The sequence below is a fragment of the Eublepharis macularius genome, chromosome 13 (genome assembly GCF_028583425.1).
Source record: "Eublepharis macularius isolate TG4126 chromosome 13, MPM_Emac_v1.0, whole genome shotgun sequence".
Lineage (NCBI taxonomy): Eukaryota > Metazoa > Chordata > Lepidosauria > Squamata > Eublepharidae > Eublepharis > Eublepharis macularius.
In genome coordinates, this window is record NC_072802.1 from 36,604,727 (window position 1) to 36,622,232 (window position 17,506).

The window sequence follows — 17,506 nt, forward strand, 5'->3', positions numbered from 1 at the left end:
CTGCAAGAGGACACCAATCTTCTCAAAGACCATTCCACAAAGAGGTTAATTTATGTGACAAAATACAGAAAGCAAGTGCAGTGTGGTAGGTAAGAGTGGCTGCTTCCACACGTCCTTAATGGGACGGCCTGGCAGGTCATCTCCTTCATTATACACATCATCGTTTCCCATGAGCAAGCAGGTCATAATGACCCTGATTTTAAGTGTTTTTTGTGAGACCTGTTTTGGTCCGTGTTTATTTTTGATGCAGGTTTTCCGCACGATTATCCTACCATATCAATGCATGTGGAGGCTTTTTTGCACTTCAGAAGAGCCCTCCCACAAATCTCCAACACTTCCTCTCGCCATTACCCCCCCTTTAAACATCGCACATGCATGTGGCTCACATGTGTGATCATATAATCCCCCCCTCCGATTTTTTAACTTTTTTAAATAGTCCTTGCACTATTACAATATCTACGTTTACAAAGGGAATCATACTGCAGTGCTTGCTACATTGGATCAGTCAGCAATCAGACTATCAGTCTAGGAACAACATTGAGAACAGAATGCCATTTCTGATTTTATTTTAAACTAGCAATAAGGCCCATTGTTAGGGAAAATACAATGGGCCCTAGCAGCGCCCCCCCCCCGCACCTCCCCCTGCGGCATCAATTGAGGGAGGGATCAGGGAAGAGATCGGGGGCTCCCTCCTCCTCCAGCCCCTTGGCTGCCACTCAGCTTGTGCATGGCCCTCCCAAGGCCCTGCGGAGGCGGTGGGGAGCCCTGCTTCCCAGGCACTGTGGGATCTTGAGGGACTCACTGCCACACTGAACTTTTCTGGGCCTCTGTAAGCCCCAAGGAAGCAGCAGGGAGGCAAACCGTTTTGCCCTTGACTCGTTTCTTATCCCTGCATACTGCGCCTGTATGAGGATAGGGAGGGAGTGGCTGGGAACACAGTTTGTAGGATATGGAATTGCATGATCACACTACTCCACTGTTTGCATATTTATGAAACACTTTTGTATTTAAACCTCTGAGCAGGAAATCAACAGTAGAGAATGGAGTACTATGCATGCCCAGTTTCTACAGAAGCTGAAAGACAGGACAATGGTATAGCACAATCCCGCATGCACTCAAAAAAAAAAAAAAAGGAAAGTTGGGTGGGAATGCGCCAATGTCATTTGTGATAAAGAACGTGTTTTCTGTTTTGGGAATTTTTTTTTGCGACAAACTCACACAAAACATGCATGTGAAAGGTACGTTCTCGAAGCGGATCGGGAAGACGCAGCTTTGGGACAGGGAATACCCGAGAAAACTGGAACAGGTGGAAGTGGCCAGTATCAGTCTAAGAAAGCATAGATTCCAATCTCCATTCAGCCATGAAGCTCCCTGATGGCTTTTAGCTTACTTTCAATCTGCCTGATTTTACAGAGCTTTTTGTGAGGATTAAAATAAAGAACGGGGAGAATCGAGGGTGCTGCTCTCAGCTCCCTGGACAAAAGGAGGGATAAAAATGTGATAAAGTGAAATAATGTTCTGGTCTCTGATCCATTATCTGGATAATTAATTATTTAATAATCAACAAGCTTTCTCCCGGGAATGCAGAAGCTAATCACTCATTTCTGCTCTAAGGGAATCCCAGATTCCTTTATTAACTTTCACATGCCTTTAGACATCTCAAGCTTTTCCAAGGAATGCAAAATTATTAGCCAAAAGGGACATTTTTAAAGCTTCTATTCCATGTGGTAAGTATCCCAAAATACTGCATGAAACAAATGCTGTAACTCCAAATAAACCCCAGTTCTTACAAAGACCCACCACTTCACATGAAAATCCATAGCTCCCATTAAAATACTGTTTTGTTTATTTTAATGAGGGCAGAAACCAGGTTCATTTTCATCCATTCCTGGTTTACTTCCATTGAGAGGACTTTAGTCTCCCATAACAAAAATACATGGACTGAGAATGATAACTGGAGGTAGGGGGAAAAGCCGCCATTATTAATGAAATGAAGAACCCCATTTTCTTCATCTTTTTAAAAGCAAAGAAATTCTGAACTGAAGCTGAAATTCCATCCTCCTTCCACTCCTACACAACAGCATTCAGAGTCTCCTTAAAATCACAGCAGGGTACCTATCTAACACAGCCCCCTAATCCGCATCCTTTATCCAGGATGTCATTTATCTGGTGCCAAGACTCCCTAATGAATTTCACACATGTGTACTTAAAATTTGTTACAGCTTACCAGTTTAGTATGATAAGCAATAAGTAGGATACTGGATTTCTGGCCTTTCCCAACCAAGATATATGAAGGGCTAAACCAATGTCAGAAATGTTTTATTCGTCTGCTGGGGCTGGGGGAAGAAAGGGGCTGAAGCAGTTTCATTTGATATGTAAATTTTCAGATCCAGGTAAACATGGAATTTTTGAAAACGGATTTGCCGCGTGATTAATTTAATGCACAAATGAATGGTTTTTACTGCAGCTGTTGTATTTCTTGAGCCCTCCCCACTCGGATTCTTCAGTTTCCCAAATATCTAAGATAACATGCCAAGGGGGTTTTTAATAGCCAAATACACATTATTAACATAATCCCAGTCCCTGATGTTGTTATATGCATCATCTTTCAAGAGATAAAGTCTTTCTTAATTTAAAAAAAATGTAGAATGGTGCTACATAACCATCTTCACTGAAAAATAAATAAGATTAGAAAGGATATGATCTTGCGTCACAACTGTGTTTTGTAAGACATTTGGAAATATTTCTAGCAACATTCTTCTTGAAGAGAAAATTGTAGTTATTACTATCAGTCATTACCCTGTTTAATAAATAAGTCGTAATGGCGACTCAATTCATTTATGATTCACACCCTTACGCAATAGTGTTCAACAATCATATTTTCAGTGGGACCATTCTGATTACAAAATGATTGGACTCTGATTTACACAACAATTACCCACCTTTGTGGAGGTTTTGCTGACTCCCAGGGCTGACATCAATGCAGCATAACCACATAAACACTTTCTTTTGCACTGTTTTATTTTTTGAAAACACAGACCGAGAACTAATCATTCTGAAAAACAATACAACGCGAGACAGGAAGCAATCTGATTCTTATAATCAGCCAAGCTCTAGGATCTTACTTGTTCATGAATAAGCCTCTGTTGCCATTTACATGCAATACAGGCCTTTAACTTGCAGTTACAACCAAGTTTAAATTTAAAACTTATCTTAGGGACATTACAATCATCACCATCATCATTATATTTAAAGAAGAACAACAATCTTTGTAGAAGCAGAAAATTCAATGAAATTTTGACCAAGACAAGAGTTTTTACTAGCGTTAATGCATATGTAATCAGGGACCATATCCCCCCAAAGCAACAAAATGACCCCAAGCATTTTGAAGCAACCATATTTTAAGGGTCACCTTTTTCCCATACAAAAACGGCTCATTCTTTAAGGTACATTCTACAGTTGCCAACTTCAGGTTGGAAAATTCCTGGAGATTTAGAGTAGAGCCTGGGGTTTGGACAGGGGAGGGACCTCAATGAAGTATAATGTCATATAGTCCACCCTCCAAAGCAGACTTTTTCTCCAGAGGAAACTCATCTCTGTAGTATACAGATCAGTTGTAATTCTAGATTTCTAGGCCCCCAGCTGGAGATTGGCAACCCTAAAGTCTGAGATCCTGCTGAGATGGTACCCCCCTCCCAGCTTCAGAGGTCAGGTGGGTGGTAACCAGGGACAGGGGCTCTTTATGGAATGCCCTCCCCAGAGGCCCTGTGGCACAGAGTGGTAAACTGCAGTACTGCACTTCAAGCTCTGCTCACGACTTGAGTTCGATCCTGGCGGTAGCCGGGTTCAGGTAGCCAGCTTAGGGTTGACTCAGCCTTCCATCCTTCCAATGTCGGTAAAATGAGTACCCAGTTTCCTGGGGGTAAAGTATAGATGACCGGGGAAGGCAATGGCAAACCACCCCGTAACAAAAAGTCTGCCAAGAAAACGTCGTGATGCGATGTCCCCCCATGGGTCAGTAATGACTCGGTGCTTGCACAGGCGACTACCTCTACCTTTACCTTTTTATCTCCCCAGAGGCATTTGCATGGTCCCCTGTCAACATTTAGGAGCCAAGTAAATGTTTTGTTTTCTCAGGTCTTCAATGAATGCTTAAATCTCTGACTTTTTATAATGACGGTTGCTGTTTTTTTACTGTTTATTGTTCTTTTTTTTCTGTTGTACTATTGCTTTTAAAAATTAATGTGTTTTTGCTCTTTGGATTAATCCTGTAAAGCTGCTTTCAAGGATTTATTGATTTATTTACTTTCTTTATACCCCATCTTTCTCCACAATGGGGACTCAAAGCAGCTTATCATTCTCCTCTCCTTCATTTTACCCTCACGACTATACTGTCAGATAGGCTAGGTTGAGAGAGTGTGATTGGCCAAAGGGCACAGAAGAGTGAGCTTCCATGACAGAGTGGGCATTGCAACCTGGGTCTGACAGATCCTAGTCCAACACTTTTAACGACTCTACCACACTGGCTCCCTAGAGGCTTATAATTGAAAGGCAAAATATAAGCGTTTTACAGAAATCAAAGTCTTTCCATATACCTTAATAAAATTCCCTTTCACAGTAATACTGTTTCTTGTAGGCCTTCAGCTGGTTTAAGACAATAATTAACTAAACTTTGGCTGATTAAATGACGGGGGCCAATTTTAAGTGAAGCTAATATTCGTAAAAGAGCAGTTTTTCATTTTTTAAAAAAGCAGTTTTGTTTCCGCAGTGTGACTGCAGGGAGTCTTATTCTTCTAACATTGAATGCTCTACCTTGTGAAACTGTTAACTATCTCAGACTTCCTTCAACATTCTGTAAAAGCCACCTATGCCAAGGTTTTAGTAACAAACCAATTGACAAGAAAACTCATTTACAGTTTAATTTATTAATCAGGTAGGATTAGAGTGCAATCCTAAATACATTAAACCCACCAACCTCAGAAGGCTGCAACTCTGTTTAGGATTGCACTGAAAATAAAGAGTTGCTGATTGGCTGGCAATTCCGGTTTCTTTGAAACTGCATCTGGCAATGGATAGCACCAATTAAGACTTTATTCAGCTGCCCAATTTAACCATAGTTAAAAACCAATACGGATACCTGGTTCCTCCCTTTTCCCTTCTCCCAAAATGAAGGAATAGTACCTAAGATTGGTTATACACAGATTTGAGAGTTCAGCTTCACAGGGCCGTTTTCCTTCTGCTAACTAGGATGCTTAAACCAGGATTAACTGTGCAATCCTAGGCAGAGTGGCACTCTTCTAAATGCATTGATTTGAATGGGCTTAGAAAAGTATAATTCTGTTTAGGATTGCACTATAACTCTTGGTTATGAATCCAGGGGTTTGGGGGATTAAACCGGTGTCTGCATTCATCTATCAGGGGTAACCGGAGTTAGCCTTAAACTACCATTCCTTCATCACGCTCTGAGGAGGAGCCATTTGCATTAGCCTGTTTAAGTCAGAGTCAGGCACATTTTTTTGAATTGTATTTACATCAGAAGCCTGAATACGGCAACGGTTGCTAGCTTTTAAACTTGTCCCTCCAGCTGTCCCTTTAATACAAGTTTGACCTGCAAGCAATTATCAGGTGATTTTATTTAACTTCATGCCATGAAAAGTTCTGGCTGTCCATTTCTAGTAATTAAACATCTATTAAAGGGACAGGGTGTTTCCCCTCTGTCCAGCTGGCAACCTTAAGAACGGCCTATGAGAGGCTTCTGCCTATTAAAAATGAGAGCCTGATTCCGCCAAGCACTTTTAAGACCACATTCCTAAGCACACAGCAACGGCAAAGGCTCAGGCCTGGTGGAGTTAGAACTGGCAGCCCCGCAGATCAGTAATTCATTTCCTGCTTCCTGCATGACTGCTGGTACACGGAAGGAAGCAGAGACCACAAGCCATTCCAGATTGGACTATCACAACAACCCATAATCTTTTTGTTCTGCTATCAAGTGATACTAGAAGTCCAACCCAGTGTCACTGGCTATTATAAAAACACCCAGATCTGCAGCTTCCCTTCATTTTGAGCACTTTGTAGATGAGAAAAGCTTTCCAGGGTCTTAAGCCCTGAGCACCTGACATTAAATCCTTCTGAAACTAATGGAATTTACTCCCGAATTTTACAAAAATGGTTAGGCGCTATCAGCCCTGCTAAAGAAAAAAGATCACCATGTGCTTGAATCTCTCGGGCTGAATACGATGAGACTTGTCAGTGCTGAACTTTGGTTGGATTGTGTCCTAACTGAATAATACGCCATAGGAATCAGCAACGTCGAACAATCAAGTGTTTGGTTACAAAGCGTTTCCATTGCCCTGCCAAACATATCCATTTAACAATAGGTAAAACGTATCCACGTAGAGCTATGGCAGCTTGCCCAACCTTGGTTAACAGGCAACTCCTTGTGGGCAATAATGCAGGTAAAAGTTATCACATTAATAGGATTACTCCTCATTTTACTCATCAATTATAGATTGAAAGAGAAACATACCTAGGCCTTTGAAGGCTGTAGATGGATTCACATTGATCTTTGGGCTCCAACAGTAACACAAACAGCACTGGAAGTTTCAATATAAATGGATCCACTGGTTATACAGGACACTTCGCTAGACTAGATTAATTACTTTCCAATAAATTATTTCTCTCTCTGTTGAAGCCTTCCTTAATTGCTTCCACTTAGTATAGAAGCATCCGTTAGTGGGGGGGAAAATACATGAATACGATTGCTAGGTGTCTTGCATTTCAAATTGCAAAATGTGTATCGCTCCTTTTCTATCAACCTCTCGCATGAAGAAAGCAGCAATGGTCCGGCAGACGCAGAAGCCCTTCACGCCCACCAACAAGGTCCTTCTTATCTCACAATCTGTGCTTCCATTTCATGAGCCAAAAACATAGTAGCCACTCAATGCTCCATGAAAGTGCTTCCCTGTTTTCGATTCAGTATATTTTTTTCAAAATTCCACCCTGCCTTCAAGGTGCTCAGGGCAGCATACTTAATTCTCCCCTCTTCCATTTTATCGTCACAGAAACCCTGTAAGGTAGGATAGACTGAGAGACAGTGACTGGCCTAAGGTTCTGTAGTAAGTTTCACGACAACCGGGAATTTGAATCCAGATAACCCTCTCCAACTACTGCACCACATATGTGCTAAAAACTGGGATATTGGTCATCTTTCTGATATCGGATCTCAAGTCTATACTGAATGTGGAACCTGATAAATAAAAAGTAATAGATTAAAGCTCTAGTTAAAGCTAGGAATAAATCAAACCACAGCAAGAAAGTCTGGGGGGGGGGGCACGATAGACCAACAAAGGTCACATGGTAAGGCCTCATTCCCTTTAAAAGCTTCTCATTCTAAAAAGTTCTCATTCTCTCGTTTGAGCAATAAGAGGGCTTTGATACTGCCATTTCTGATTACTGTCATTCAGACCAGTGTAGGAGCAAGGAAGGAAGATGTGCCAGCAATGTTATGAAAGGTTTCTTTAGTTTAGTTTTAGTAATCTCAATTTACTATCTCCAGTGTCTCAGTATAAACCTTTATAAATGGCACTTCCATATATCCAGACTTTTAATTATCCAAACCAATTTTTGGCTGTCCTCCAGGCCTTTTGGATAAATGAAGCAGGACTGCAATGTAATTATAGATTTTTAAAACTTAGCTCCCCTTTGAACTAGGAAAAAAATTATATATCATTATGGATTCCCCTGTTAACTGAATGCTTGCTTGGCCTGTTTTTCTTCCTTATTCTAACAAACTTGCACCCATAAGACCATAGGAGAAAGGCATGTTTTGTCATGTACACGGTAGTATCAGAAAAAATCTCCTCCTAATGTTCCCTTTCCCCCTATAAATGCATAGGACTAGAAGATTAAGAGACTCTTCTTAAAATAATCCACAAAGTACCATCTGGAAATTAATTTTGAAGAAGAGTTTATCAAGTTAATTCCACTGATAGGAACAGACAGATTTGAGGCAATTAACTAAATATTTGGTTTTCCCCTCAAGTTTCAATTCATTATAGCAAATTAAACATTTCTCCCCACTTGAAAGTGTTGCAGCGCTAACATAGAAAGCCTGAAGATGTGTGTATTATTGAATTGCTGTTTTGAAAGGGATCATTCTTCACTAGAATAAAAAAACCATGATTTAACTGGTACCATTTAATGTAATTATTATAATAGATTCATGTTTTGGTTGTACTTGTGCAAGGAGGTTGGGGGGGAAAGCAAGCAGAGACTTTATTTTCTTATCTGTAAATCTCTACAGCTTCTGGACGGGAAGCAATCAGCTCATCTCCATAGGGGTTAGACATCTTTCGCTCAGCCAACTGGCAGAGTTCTTGGAAATCCTCTCAAAGTCCACATCCCTAACAGGCAGTTGCAGGCCCCAGCCTCTCTCAGCCGCACAATCCTGAACCTAACAGGAAAAGGGAAGTTTGGTCGCCAAACCCAGCATAGCAACAGCCAGGCATATCCAGATCTATGCTGTGCAGTCCTTTGTGGTGAGCCATTCAGGACAGCACCTCAAAAGGCTCCCAGGGTGACTATACACAACCACTGGTTTCTCCTGACCTGGAAGGTCTTCAGGCTTACAATTTCCTGGGCTGTATCCATGTCCGCTTAGCCGTCACAGCTGGTTCTTATACAGTCTGGCTCCTGTACCCATCTCCCTAATTTCTCTAATGTCCCCAAAATTCACACTTCCTTATCATACTAGTTCTCTACACTAGCCATGGCACCCATATCATCTTCTGATGCTATCGTCTGCACAGTATAAAGATATTTGTTCACAATTGGTTTCTGAAGGCTTGGAAGTTCAGAGTAGTGTTAGCCACCTGGAATTCAGGCTTCTCCTGGCCACATATATGACATACTTGTCATGCACAGAGAAGCCTGGAGACACATCTCTAGCATTCGGCATTCTGGAGAATTTCTCGGGGGTGGTGGTGATCGGTATTTGGAAAGCCAAAAATGGAAAGGGCTTGAAAAAGAACCAGGGCACTTGTGTTGCCTAAGGTGGTGATCGGTATTTGGTATTTCAACAAGGGAAAAAATGACTTGAATCCGAGATAAGCTTCATGCATGAGGCCTCTGTGACAAATGGCTTTGCTATGTCCTGCTGAGATGCATAAGGCGGTGCCATGTTTTCAAGGGTGTTTTATTATTTTGCAGCAAAATGGTGGCATTTTGAGGTAGGGAACAAAGTCATCTCCAAAAGAATAGTACTCTAGTGAGGGGTGGGGAGTGGGGGGACAAATAAAGAAATCATCTTTTGCTGCAAAATGGTGACCCCACATTTTCATCCCTAAAAGACTGCTAAAATGGGAGATATTTTGACCGCCCCCTTCCCCGGAGCTCAAACTGTTTTGCAAAAAAGACTCAGCCCGACATGTAGATTCCTTCTAGTGGAACGAAGGAGATGCAGAGGGTCTGGATTTTTTCTGAGACCAGAGATTCATGGGAGTCAAAGATCATCATCAAATGGAAAATCTGCTGTCTACTACTGACACAGTTCTTCCAGGTGACAGCAAAACTGTCTTTTCGTAAGCAGGGACACTTCCTAGGACAGAGGTCACCAAGAGGACACAAAAGGGAAAACATGTGTGGTGTGCCTGGAAACCTCCGGTAGGCAGCCAGAAGTGTTGTGACTAGGGTTGTCAGCTCCAAGTTGGGAAATTCCTAGAGATTTAGGGGGCAAAGCCTGAAGAAGGCAGGGTTGGGGAGGGAAATGGACCCCAGCATGGTATAATTCCATAGTGTTAAAATAAATAAATAAATAAATAAATAAATAAATAAATAAATAAATAAATAAATAATCCCATAGTGTTCACCCTCCAAAGCAGCCGTTTTCTCCAGGGGAACTGACCTCTGTGGCCTGGAGATCAGTTGTAATTCCGGGAGATCTCCAGCACCACCTGGAGGCTGGCAACCCTAGTTGTGATGACTCCTACCACCAAGGCCATGTAATTCTCCACTTGCATCCTGCAGTGGTATACTGGCAGGTAAGCTGTACCATGTAAAGTCTGAACAACTACTTTGCCAGCAAGCTGCTACCCACCGTCTTATCTCCTTAATCCCTTCAGCTTGCTCAGAACAGATCTTGAAAGCAAATGCAAACAGATGGTTAGGACTGGCAGCCTGGAGGAAAAGAGAGTTAGGCTTAGAGTCAAAGGAGGGAGCCAATCACTGAGATGCCTTACCTGCACCTGAGTAGCTAAGCCACTCCCTCTAAGGTTAGCCAAGCTACATGCATTGATTTTATGAAGCCAGATGGGATGTTGTTGGCTGCTTGTGTTATCCAATCCTTGCTAGGTTGGAAGGTGCAGTTCCATTCTCTGGCCATCAACGAAGGTGGTGCTATGTTGCAGAAAAAAAATCAGACTGGCAGCTACATCTATTTGCAAGGCTCCATGGCTGCATGATAAGTAAATTGCTTGGGCTCCACTGGCAGAATCACTGGTTTAAAACACTTGAAGCCTTACAAGGGCACTCATAAAATAGTTCTCCACCTTTTATGGATAATTTGCAGCAAAGCAGAATACAGTGAAGCCACATTCTCAGATTATGTACCAGGACTCCTTTTAGCTTCTCAATACAATGCAGCTGTTATCTCATCCTAGGGAAGAGTCACTGGCCGGGAATAACTAACTGCTGTTACAGCAATTTGCATTTCATTATCTACCGCTCTTGCAAAGTCACGTTTTGCATCTACCATTTCCCTATTTTAATGGTTTCAGCATTTTAATTCATGATTTCTGTTCATGTCAAGTCATGAGGTCACAATCGGGCAAATCTCTCCGGTAGGAGAAAAAAACCAGATGTTGAACATATCATGTTGAAATCAAAAGATGGAAATAGGCCTACGCCAAATTAATATAGAAAGGAGGGAGAAATCTGTACAACAGAGTGATGCAGAATTTTCCTCCAGGCCTGATTGGCCAGGGATCCTGGTTTGTTAGTTAGTTTGTTTGTTTGTTTTTGGTCCCTTCTTCTGGTCATGGAGCAATGGTTACTGGGAGAGTGGGGGAGGAAGTAACTGTGAATTTCCTGGATTGTGCAGGGGGTTGGACTAGATGACCCTTGGGAGACTAACTAACTAACTAACTCTATTTTTCTATGATTACCATTTCCAATCTGCAACAAAAGATTTGATGCCTCTCATCTTTTTCTTGTCCCTGCTTAGAAAAAGATCTGGCTTTGTTTTACTTAATAAAAGTTTAGAAAACTGAAATAGCTGGAAAGAATTCCAAAAGAGCAAAGGATCCTAGTGCAAAGTGAAACAGACTTTCCTATTCAGATTTATGATGCTATTCCAGGATGTTAGTGAAACAGTAGAAACTCAAATATATTGATGCTATCATTGTATTGTTTCCATGGATCTAAAAAGTATTTGGCATGGATCATGTTCTCTGAAGTTTTCCTTTGTTCTTGAGATTTATTTATGCAGGTCAAAGATCACCTCTACCTGCCCATATCTGTCACAGATGGCTAAAAGCACTACAACTTACAACTTGGGATGGAAGGAAAGCATGTGAAATGAACAACCAGCAGCAATCTCCCACCTCCCCTGCATGAAACTCATGCAGTTTGATGCTGGAGGCAGAATTCAGAGCTAATGGTGGCTTCGGCATCTTCCTTCCTACACACCAGGCTAAGCTTCTCTCTTCTTTTGTACCGCCTTTCCCAATGGATACACCAAACACGTCAGCAGAGCTAATTATCACCGACGGCCCAGTGAGCACACACAGAACCCTGCTGATTACCAGCAGGTCTGTACGAAAGCATGCAAAAGATTCGTTCCGCAGCAAGACGAGCTTTTCCAGAATAAAAATGGAAAGAGTGGCCACCTGAACAGTCAGGGGATCTTAATTTGTGCAAACTTAGAACGCTCATCTATCTTAGAAATGGAAGCAAGAAATGCACATTGCTGCTCTTTTCACCATTTTGTAACCAATACAGGCTGTTTGTTAGGGAGTTGGGGAAAACAAGGCTTAAAGTTTTTCTGTTTAAGACTAAGATGGGAGCTTGGAAGCACTGGACAAGGGACTTAGAAGGGGGAAAGAACATGACTGGGTTCGTCTGAGGTCAAGAGTAGGGGAATCAGGGGTGCCCATTCAGAGCTGAATAATGAAGGGGGTAAGATGAGTCTCTGCATGGTTTAAAAGCCCATTCTTGAGTACTTGAAGCTGACCTGGTGGTGGAAAATGCATTCGAGTTGCAAATGACATAGGGTGACCCCATTGGATTTTCAAGGCAAGAGACATTCATAGATGGTTTGCCATTGTCTGGGGGAAGGAGGCAGTAAAATTAAATTCAAATTAATTTTCCCTACTCTGAAAAAAGGGTTACTGATATACTGCTGAATCATATAATTAAAACAACAGGGAGCCAGAGACGGATCTAGGGTTGCCAGTGCCCAGGGCAACCCGAGCCTGCCCCCTCTTGCGCACGCACAGCATGTGCATGCTCCCAGCACTGCATGATGATGTCACTTCCATGACATCATCGCGCAGGGCAGAGCATGCCGCCTGCGCGGCAAGCTGGGTGCCCCGGCATGCCACGGAGTTGGCGGAAGAAGCGTGGAGGGCTGGGAAGCCGCCAGTGCCGTTTGCCTGCCCCGCAGGACAGGGGGGCGTCCGGCCACCCCCTGTCCTGCGGGGCAGGCGAACGGTGCGGGCAGCCTCCCAGCCCCCCCTGCTGCCTTTTGTCTGCCCTACAGGACAGGGGGCATGCGGCAAGCCAGCCCCCCGTCCTGCGGGGCAGGTGAAAGGCAGTGTGGGGGGCTGGGAGGCTGCCCGCGCTGCCGCCCGTGCACTCCCGGCTGTTTGCAGCTGTGCCCAGCACCACCTCCTTGGTGGCGCCGGGGGGAAGACTACTCCCCCTGCTCCCCCTCAATCCAGCCCTGCAGAGAGCACAGTCCCCACTTCCATCAGATCATTCACTGGCTCCACAAACACAACTTACACTGAAACAACTGATGATAAAAACAGGTTCTAAGCACAAAATAAGTTCTGGGGTAGGGATATAATAATAATACATTATAATAACTACACTTACATACCACTCTTCTAGACAATTAGTGCCTCACCCAGAGCAGTGAACAAGTTAGTGTTATTATCCCCACAATGCAGCTGGGAAGCAGGGGCTGAGAGGAGTGGCTTCTCCAAGGCCATCTACTGAGCTCACGGCAGTAGTGGGATCTGAACCAGTAGAGTGCTGATTCACAGCCAAACCACTTAACCACTGAGCTACAGCAGCTCACAGGGGCTGGCTCAGTATTTAGTGGTGGAATTCCACAGAAGAAAAAAAGTATCATCTGGAATACAGTTATTGGGGGGAGGGCTGCCCCTCATTCTAGACCCCACAGGGGCCAAACATCACATGATGTTGGGAATCTGTAATTGGATCCTTGATATGTAGTTGAGCCCCACACCCAAAGCAGCAGCTGGGAGGATGGGAGATTAATTCATTCCCCAGTGCACTATTTCCCCAAGCAAATCCAACCCCTCTTGTTGGATCCTTTTCGCCATCGTAGGGAAAAAAGACAACCGCAATAAAGGAGAGTCTCTTTGACCAAGGAAATAAGATGGGCACCCTGGCACCATAGCTCTGATCCACATTGGAGCACTTCCCCTGCCAGTGCAAAAGGCTTCTTTTTAAACCTAAATTATACTTCAGGAAATCTGATCACGGATCCCTGACATCACAAACAGTTTTGCCCAGTGTCGACTGGAGTAAGCTTAATCTTACCCCAATAGTCTTCCTGAGCAGATCCTTTTGCTTTCTCTCACATAGAAGGATGGCTGTGGCTGTTTACTCACAGGGGGAAAGGGAAAACAAAAAGCACTGGGGAAATAACATTGCAGTGAGAAAAAAACCTGCCAATCACCTGTGAATTTATTATTTACATTTTTATCCCATCCTTCCTCCAGAAGCTCAGGGTTGCATAAATGTTTCTCTGCTACCCTCTTTAATTTATTTTATTTACTTATTTACTTGTTTACTTATTTATTTATTTATGTCATTTATATTCTGCCTTTCTCACTGAGACTCAAGGCGGATTACATAGTGTGAGATTAGCACAATCAGAGGCAAGAACAAGGGCAGGCATTTCCATATAGCATTAAGAACATTTCCATAAACAGTGTCATAGGGTAAATGAATAAAAGTTTACAAAAACATAGTATTAGCAAGGATCCAATATGGGGTTGAAGAATTGCTGGAACAGAACCAATTCTAGGACTTACATTAAACAACATGAAGCACAGGTAGTATATAGGAGTACATATTTAAAGCAATGGATAATATGTAAGGCAACATAACGGTGAAATTTGTGGTTCCTGACTCATTAGCAAAACATCTGGGACCCCTTTCCTACAATTCCGCCCTCTTAGCTGAGAAAAAGGCCTTTTTGAATAATTCAGTTTTGCTTTGTTTGCGGAAAGCCAGGAGGGCGGGGGCTCTCCTGACCTCCTCAGGCAGACCATTCCATAGAGTAGGGGCAACCATAGAAAAAGCCCATGTACAGGCTGCTGTTGATTTCGCCCATAGTAATTTTATCCTCATAGTAATAAATTTTATCCTCATTTTATCCTCATAGTAATAAATCAGTAAGGCAGATTAGGCTGAGAGAGTGGTTGGCTCAAGGCCACTGAATATGCTTCATGGAAGAGTAGGAATTTGAAGCCAGGTCTTCCCATACCTACTCCAACCACTACACCACACTGCATCTGTGTGTAGTGAAGAAACATCTTCCAGGGACTACTGCAACGTAAGATCCTCCCTACATGTATTCCCACCCTATTATGACAAGCAGGCAGTTTTGTTAGTATATTTAGTGACTAAATGTTATGTATTGACTTAGCTTCTGTCTGAGCTAAGGCTCCTGAAGTCTTCATTACTATTGTTTCATGCAGGCAGCAGCCAATCAGTTCTGTATAATAAAGACCAATCTCTGTACTGTAAATAAGTTACTTTGTATATAGTTAATGCAAACTAAGGTTCTAGTTATGTGTGTCTATTGGTTGTTTCTTGAAAAGGGGTGTGGCTTGTGTGTATATATTTGGCTCCTGTTGAGCCTGTCTCTGTCTGTCTGATTCCAGTACTCAATAAAGCTGATACTATAAGCTGAGATCTCAATACTTAATACTGGCGACAAGGATGGGATATTGCTTGGGTAGGCAGCCCCAAGACCAGAGCTGAATCACTGACTGTATGTTGGGTAGGCAGCCCCAAGAAACGGAGCTGAATCACTTGCCAGTGAGGAATTATCACCTCAGCCAGGCCTGCACACATTCCCTCTTTGCTCCAGAGCAATAAATAGCATGGCCGTCAAGGGCCAGTTCAAGCCGTTTGATGCAGCCGCTGAGGACTGGAACTCGTACATCTCTCAATTCCAGTTCCACCTCAGGGCTAATGAGATCACTGGTGCCGAGTGTGAGAAAGCCAAATTCCTCAGCGTCTGCGACCAATCCACTTTTGAAACTGCCCGCACTTTAGTGGCACATGAAGAGCTTAAAGAGGCGTCGCTCAAGACAATCAAGGCCAAGCTGAAAGACTACTTCTTGCCACCGCCCTCAAAGATCCCGGAGAAGTGATCACTACGTTTGTCACAGTGCTGCAGAAGTCAGCACGGCTTGTGAATTCGCCAACCTCAAAGAAGCCCTCTGCGATCGATTGGTGTGCAGCCTCTGGGATGAAACATTACAGAGATGGCTCTTCACGAAAAAGAACCTCAACTTCAAAACAGGCTACAAGGAGTCCATCGCGGTGGAAGCAGCTGAGCAATCCACCAGAGAGGTGTGACAATTGCGGAGCCCAACCTTACCTAAGAGGGCAGAACAGGTGCATCATGAGAGCCTCAACAGTGACCCAGAAGTGACTTGCAAGAAGAGGGGGCGCATCGCACGTGGGCATCCACGTCACCGGAGTCAAACAAATCAACCAATCAGATATTGAGGCAGTATGCGCAGAGTTTCCTGCTGTGTTTGATGGCTTGTTAGGACACTGCACAGGGCCTCCCATCTCTTTCGTCCTCAACCCTGCAGTGCTTCCAATCTGTTTGATGGCATGTCGAGTCCCCTTTGCATGCAAACTGCGCATCAACAAAGAACTAGAGTGATTGATCGCCCAGGGGGTTCTTGAGCTCATATTGCATTCCCATTGGGAGAATCTGATTGTCACTCCCATCAAGTCCAATGGGGCAGTACACATATGTGCTGACTACAAATGCACCATAAACAAGGCTCTCCAACAGCACACATACCCGGTGCCTGTGGTAAGTCACCTCCTGGCATCACTAGTGGGAGGGGAAACATTCACAAAGATTGACCTGGCACAGCCTATCAGCAGCTCCCTGTGGACAACGCCACTGCAGAGGCACAGACCATCATGACCTATCACGAAGCATTCAAGGTCAAGTGGCTTCAATCTGAGGTCAATGTGGCCCCCGTAATTTTTCAGGGACTTATGGAGGGTCTGCTGAGGGGCATTTCAGGAGTCATCCTGTATTTCAACGATGTCCTGATTGCAGGGGCGTCCTCTACCAAACTCGTCAGCCGCCTTCGGCAAGTTCTCCATTGTCTCCATGACACCAGGCTGAAGATGAAAAAGAAAAGTGCCAGTTTGGCATGCCACGAGTGGAATTCCTGGTGTTCCTAATTGATGTCGACGGCATTCATCCAACAGACAGCAAGGTGCGAGCTATCACCAGTGCACCGCCGCCTCGCTCAAAGAAGGAACTTCAAGCATTTCTAGAGCTGAACTTTTATCACTCATTCCTACCACACAAGGCATCACTAGCCGAGCCCTTACATCGATTACTGGAGAAGAACACTCCTTGGGTTTGGAGTCAAAAGCACGCTCTTGCTTTCGCACGTCTTCCTGATTGTCGTGGACTCGTTTTTTAAATGGCTGGAAGTCATCTCAGTATCAGCCATGACATTCACAGTCATCATCCACTCATTACGGTGCCTATTTACAACCCATGGAATACCAGACACCATCGTGTCTGACAACAGCACCCAGTTCACATCACAGGAGTTCCAAAGGTTCCTTGACAACAACACCATCAGACACATTATATCGGTGCCCTTCCACTCATCTACAAACGGACAGGCAGAACAGATGGTGAGGTCCACAAAGGACTTGCTATGCAAGTGGGGTCACGAGGACTTGAGCCTGCGGCTAACTGAACTCTTGTTGTGGTGGCACATCACTCCGCATGCCACTATGGAATGAAGCCCCTCAGAACATTTAATGGGACGTTGGCTAAACACTCTGCTCGATTAGCTCCACCCAGACTTTGCTTTGGATGCCCGGCAGGAGCCAGAAATATTAGGGTTTCCCAGGAAGTTCCAGCTGGGTGACCTAGTCTATGCAAAGAACTATGGGGACAGGCCAGTCAGGTTTCCGGTATCTGTGATAGTGGTCACTGGGCCGGTATCCTACAAAGTGGCTGATACTGCCAGCA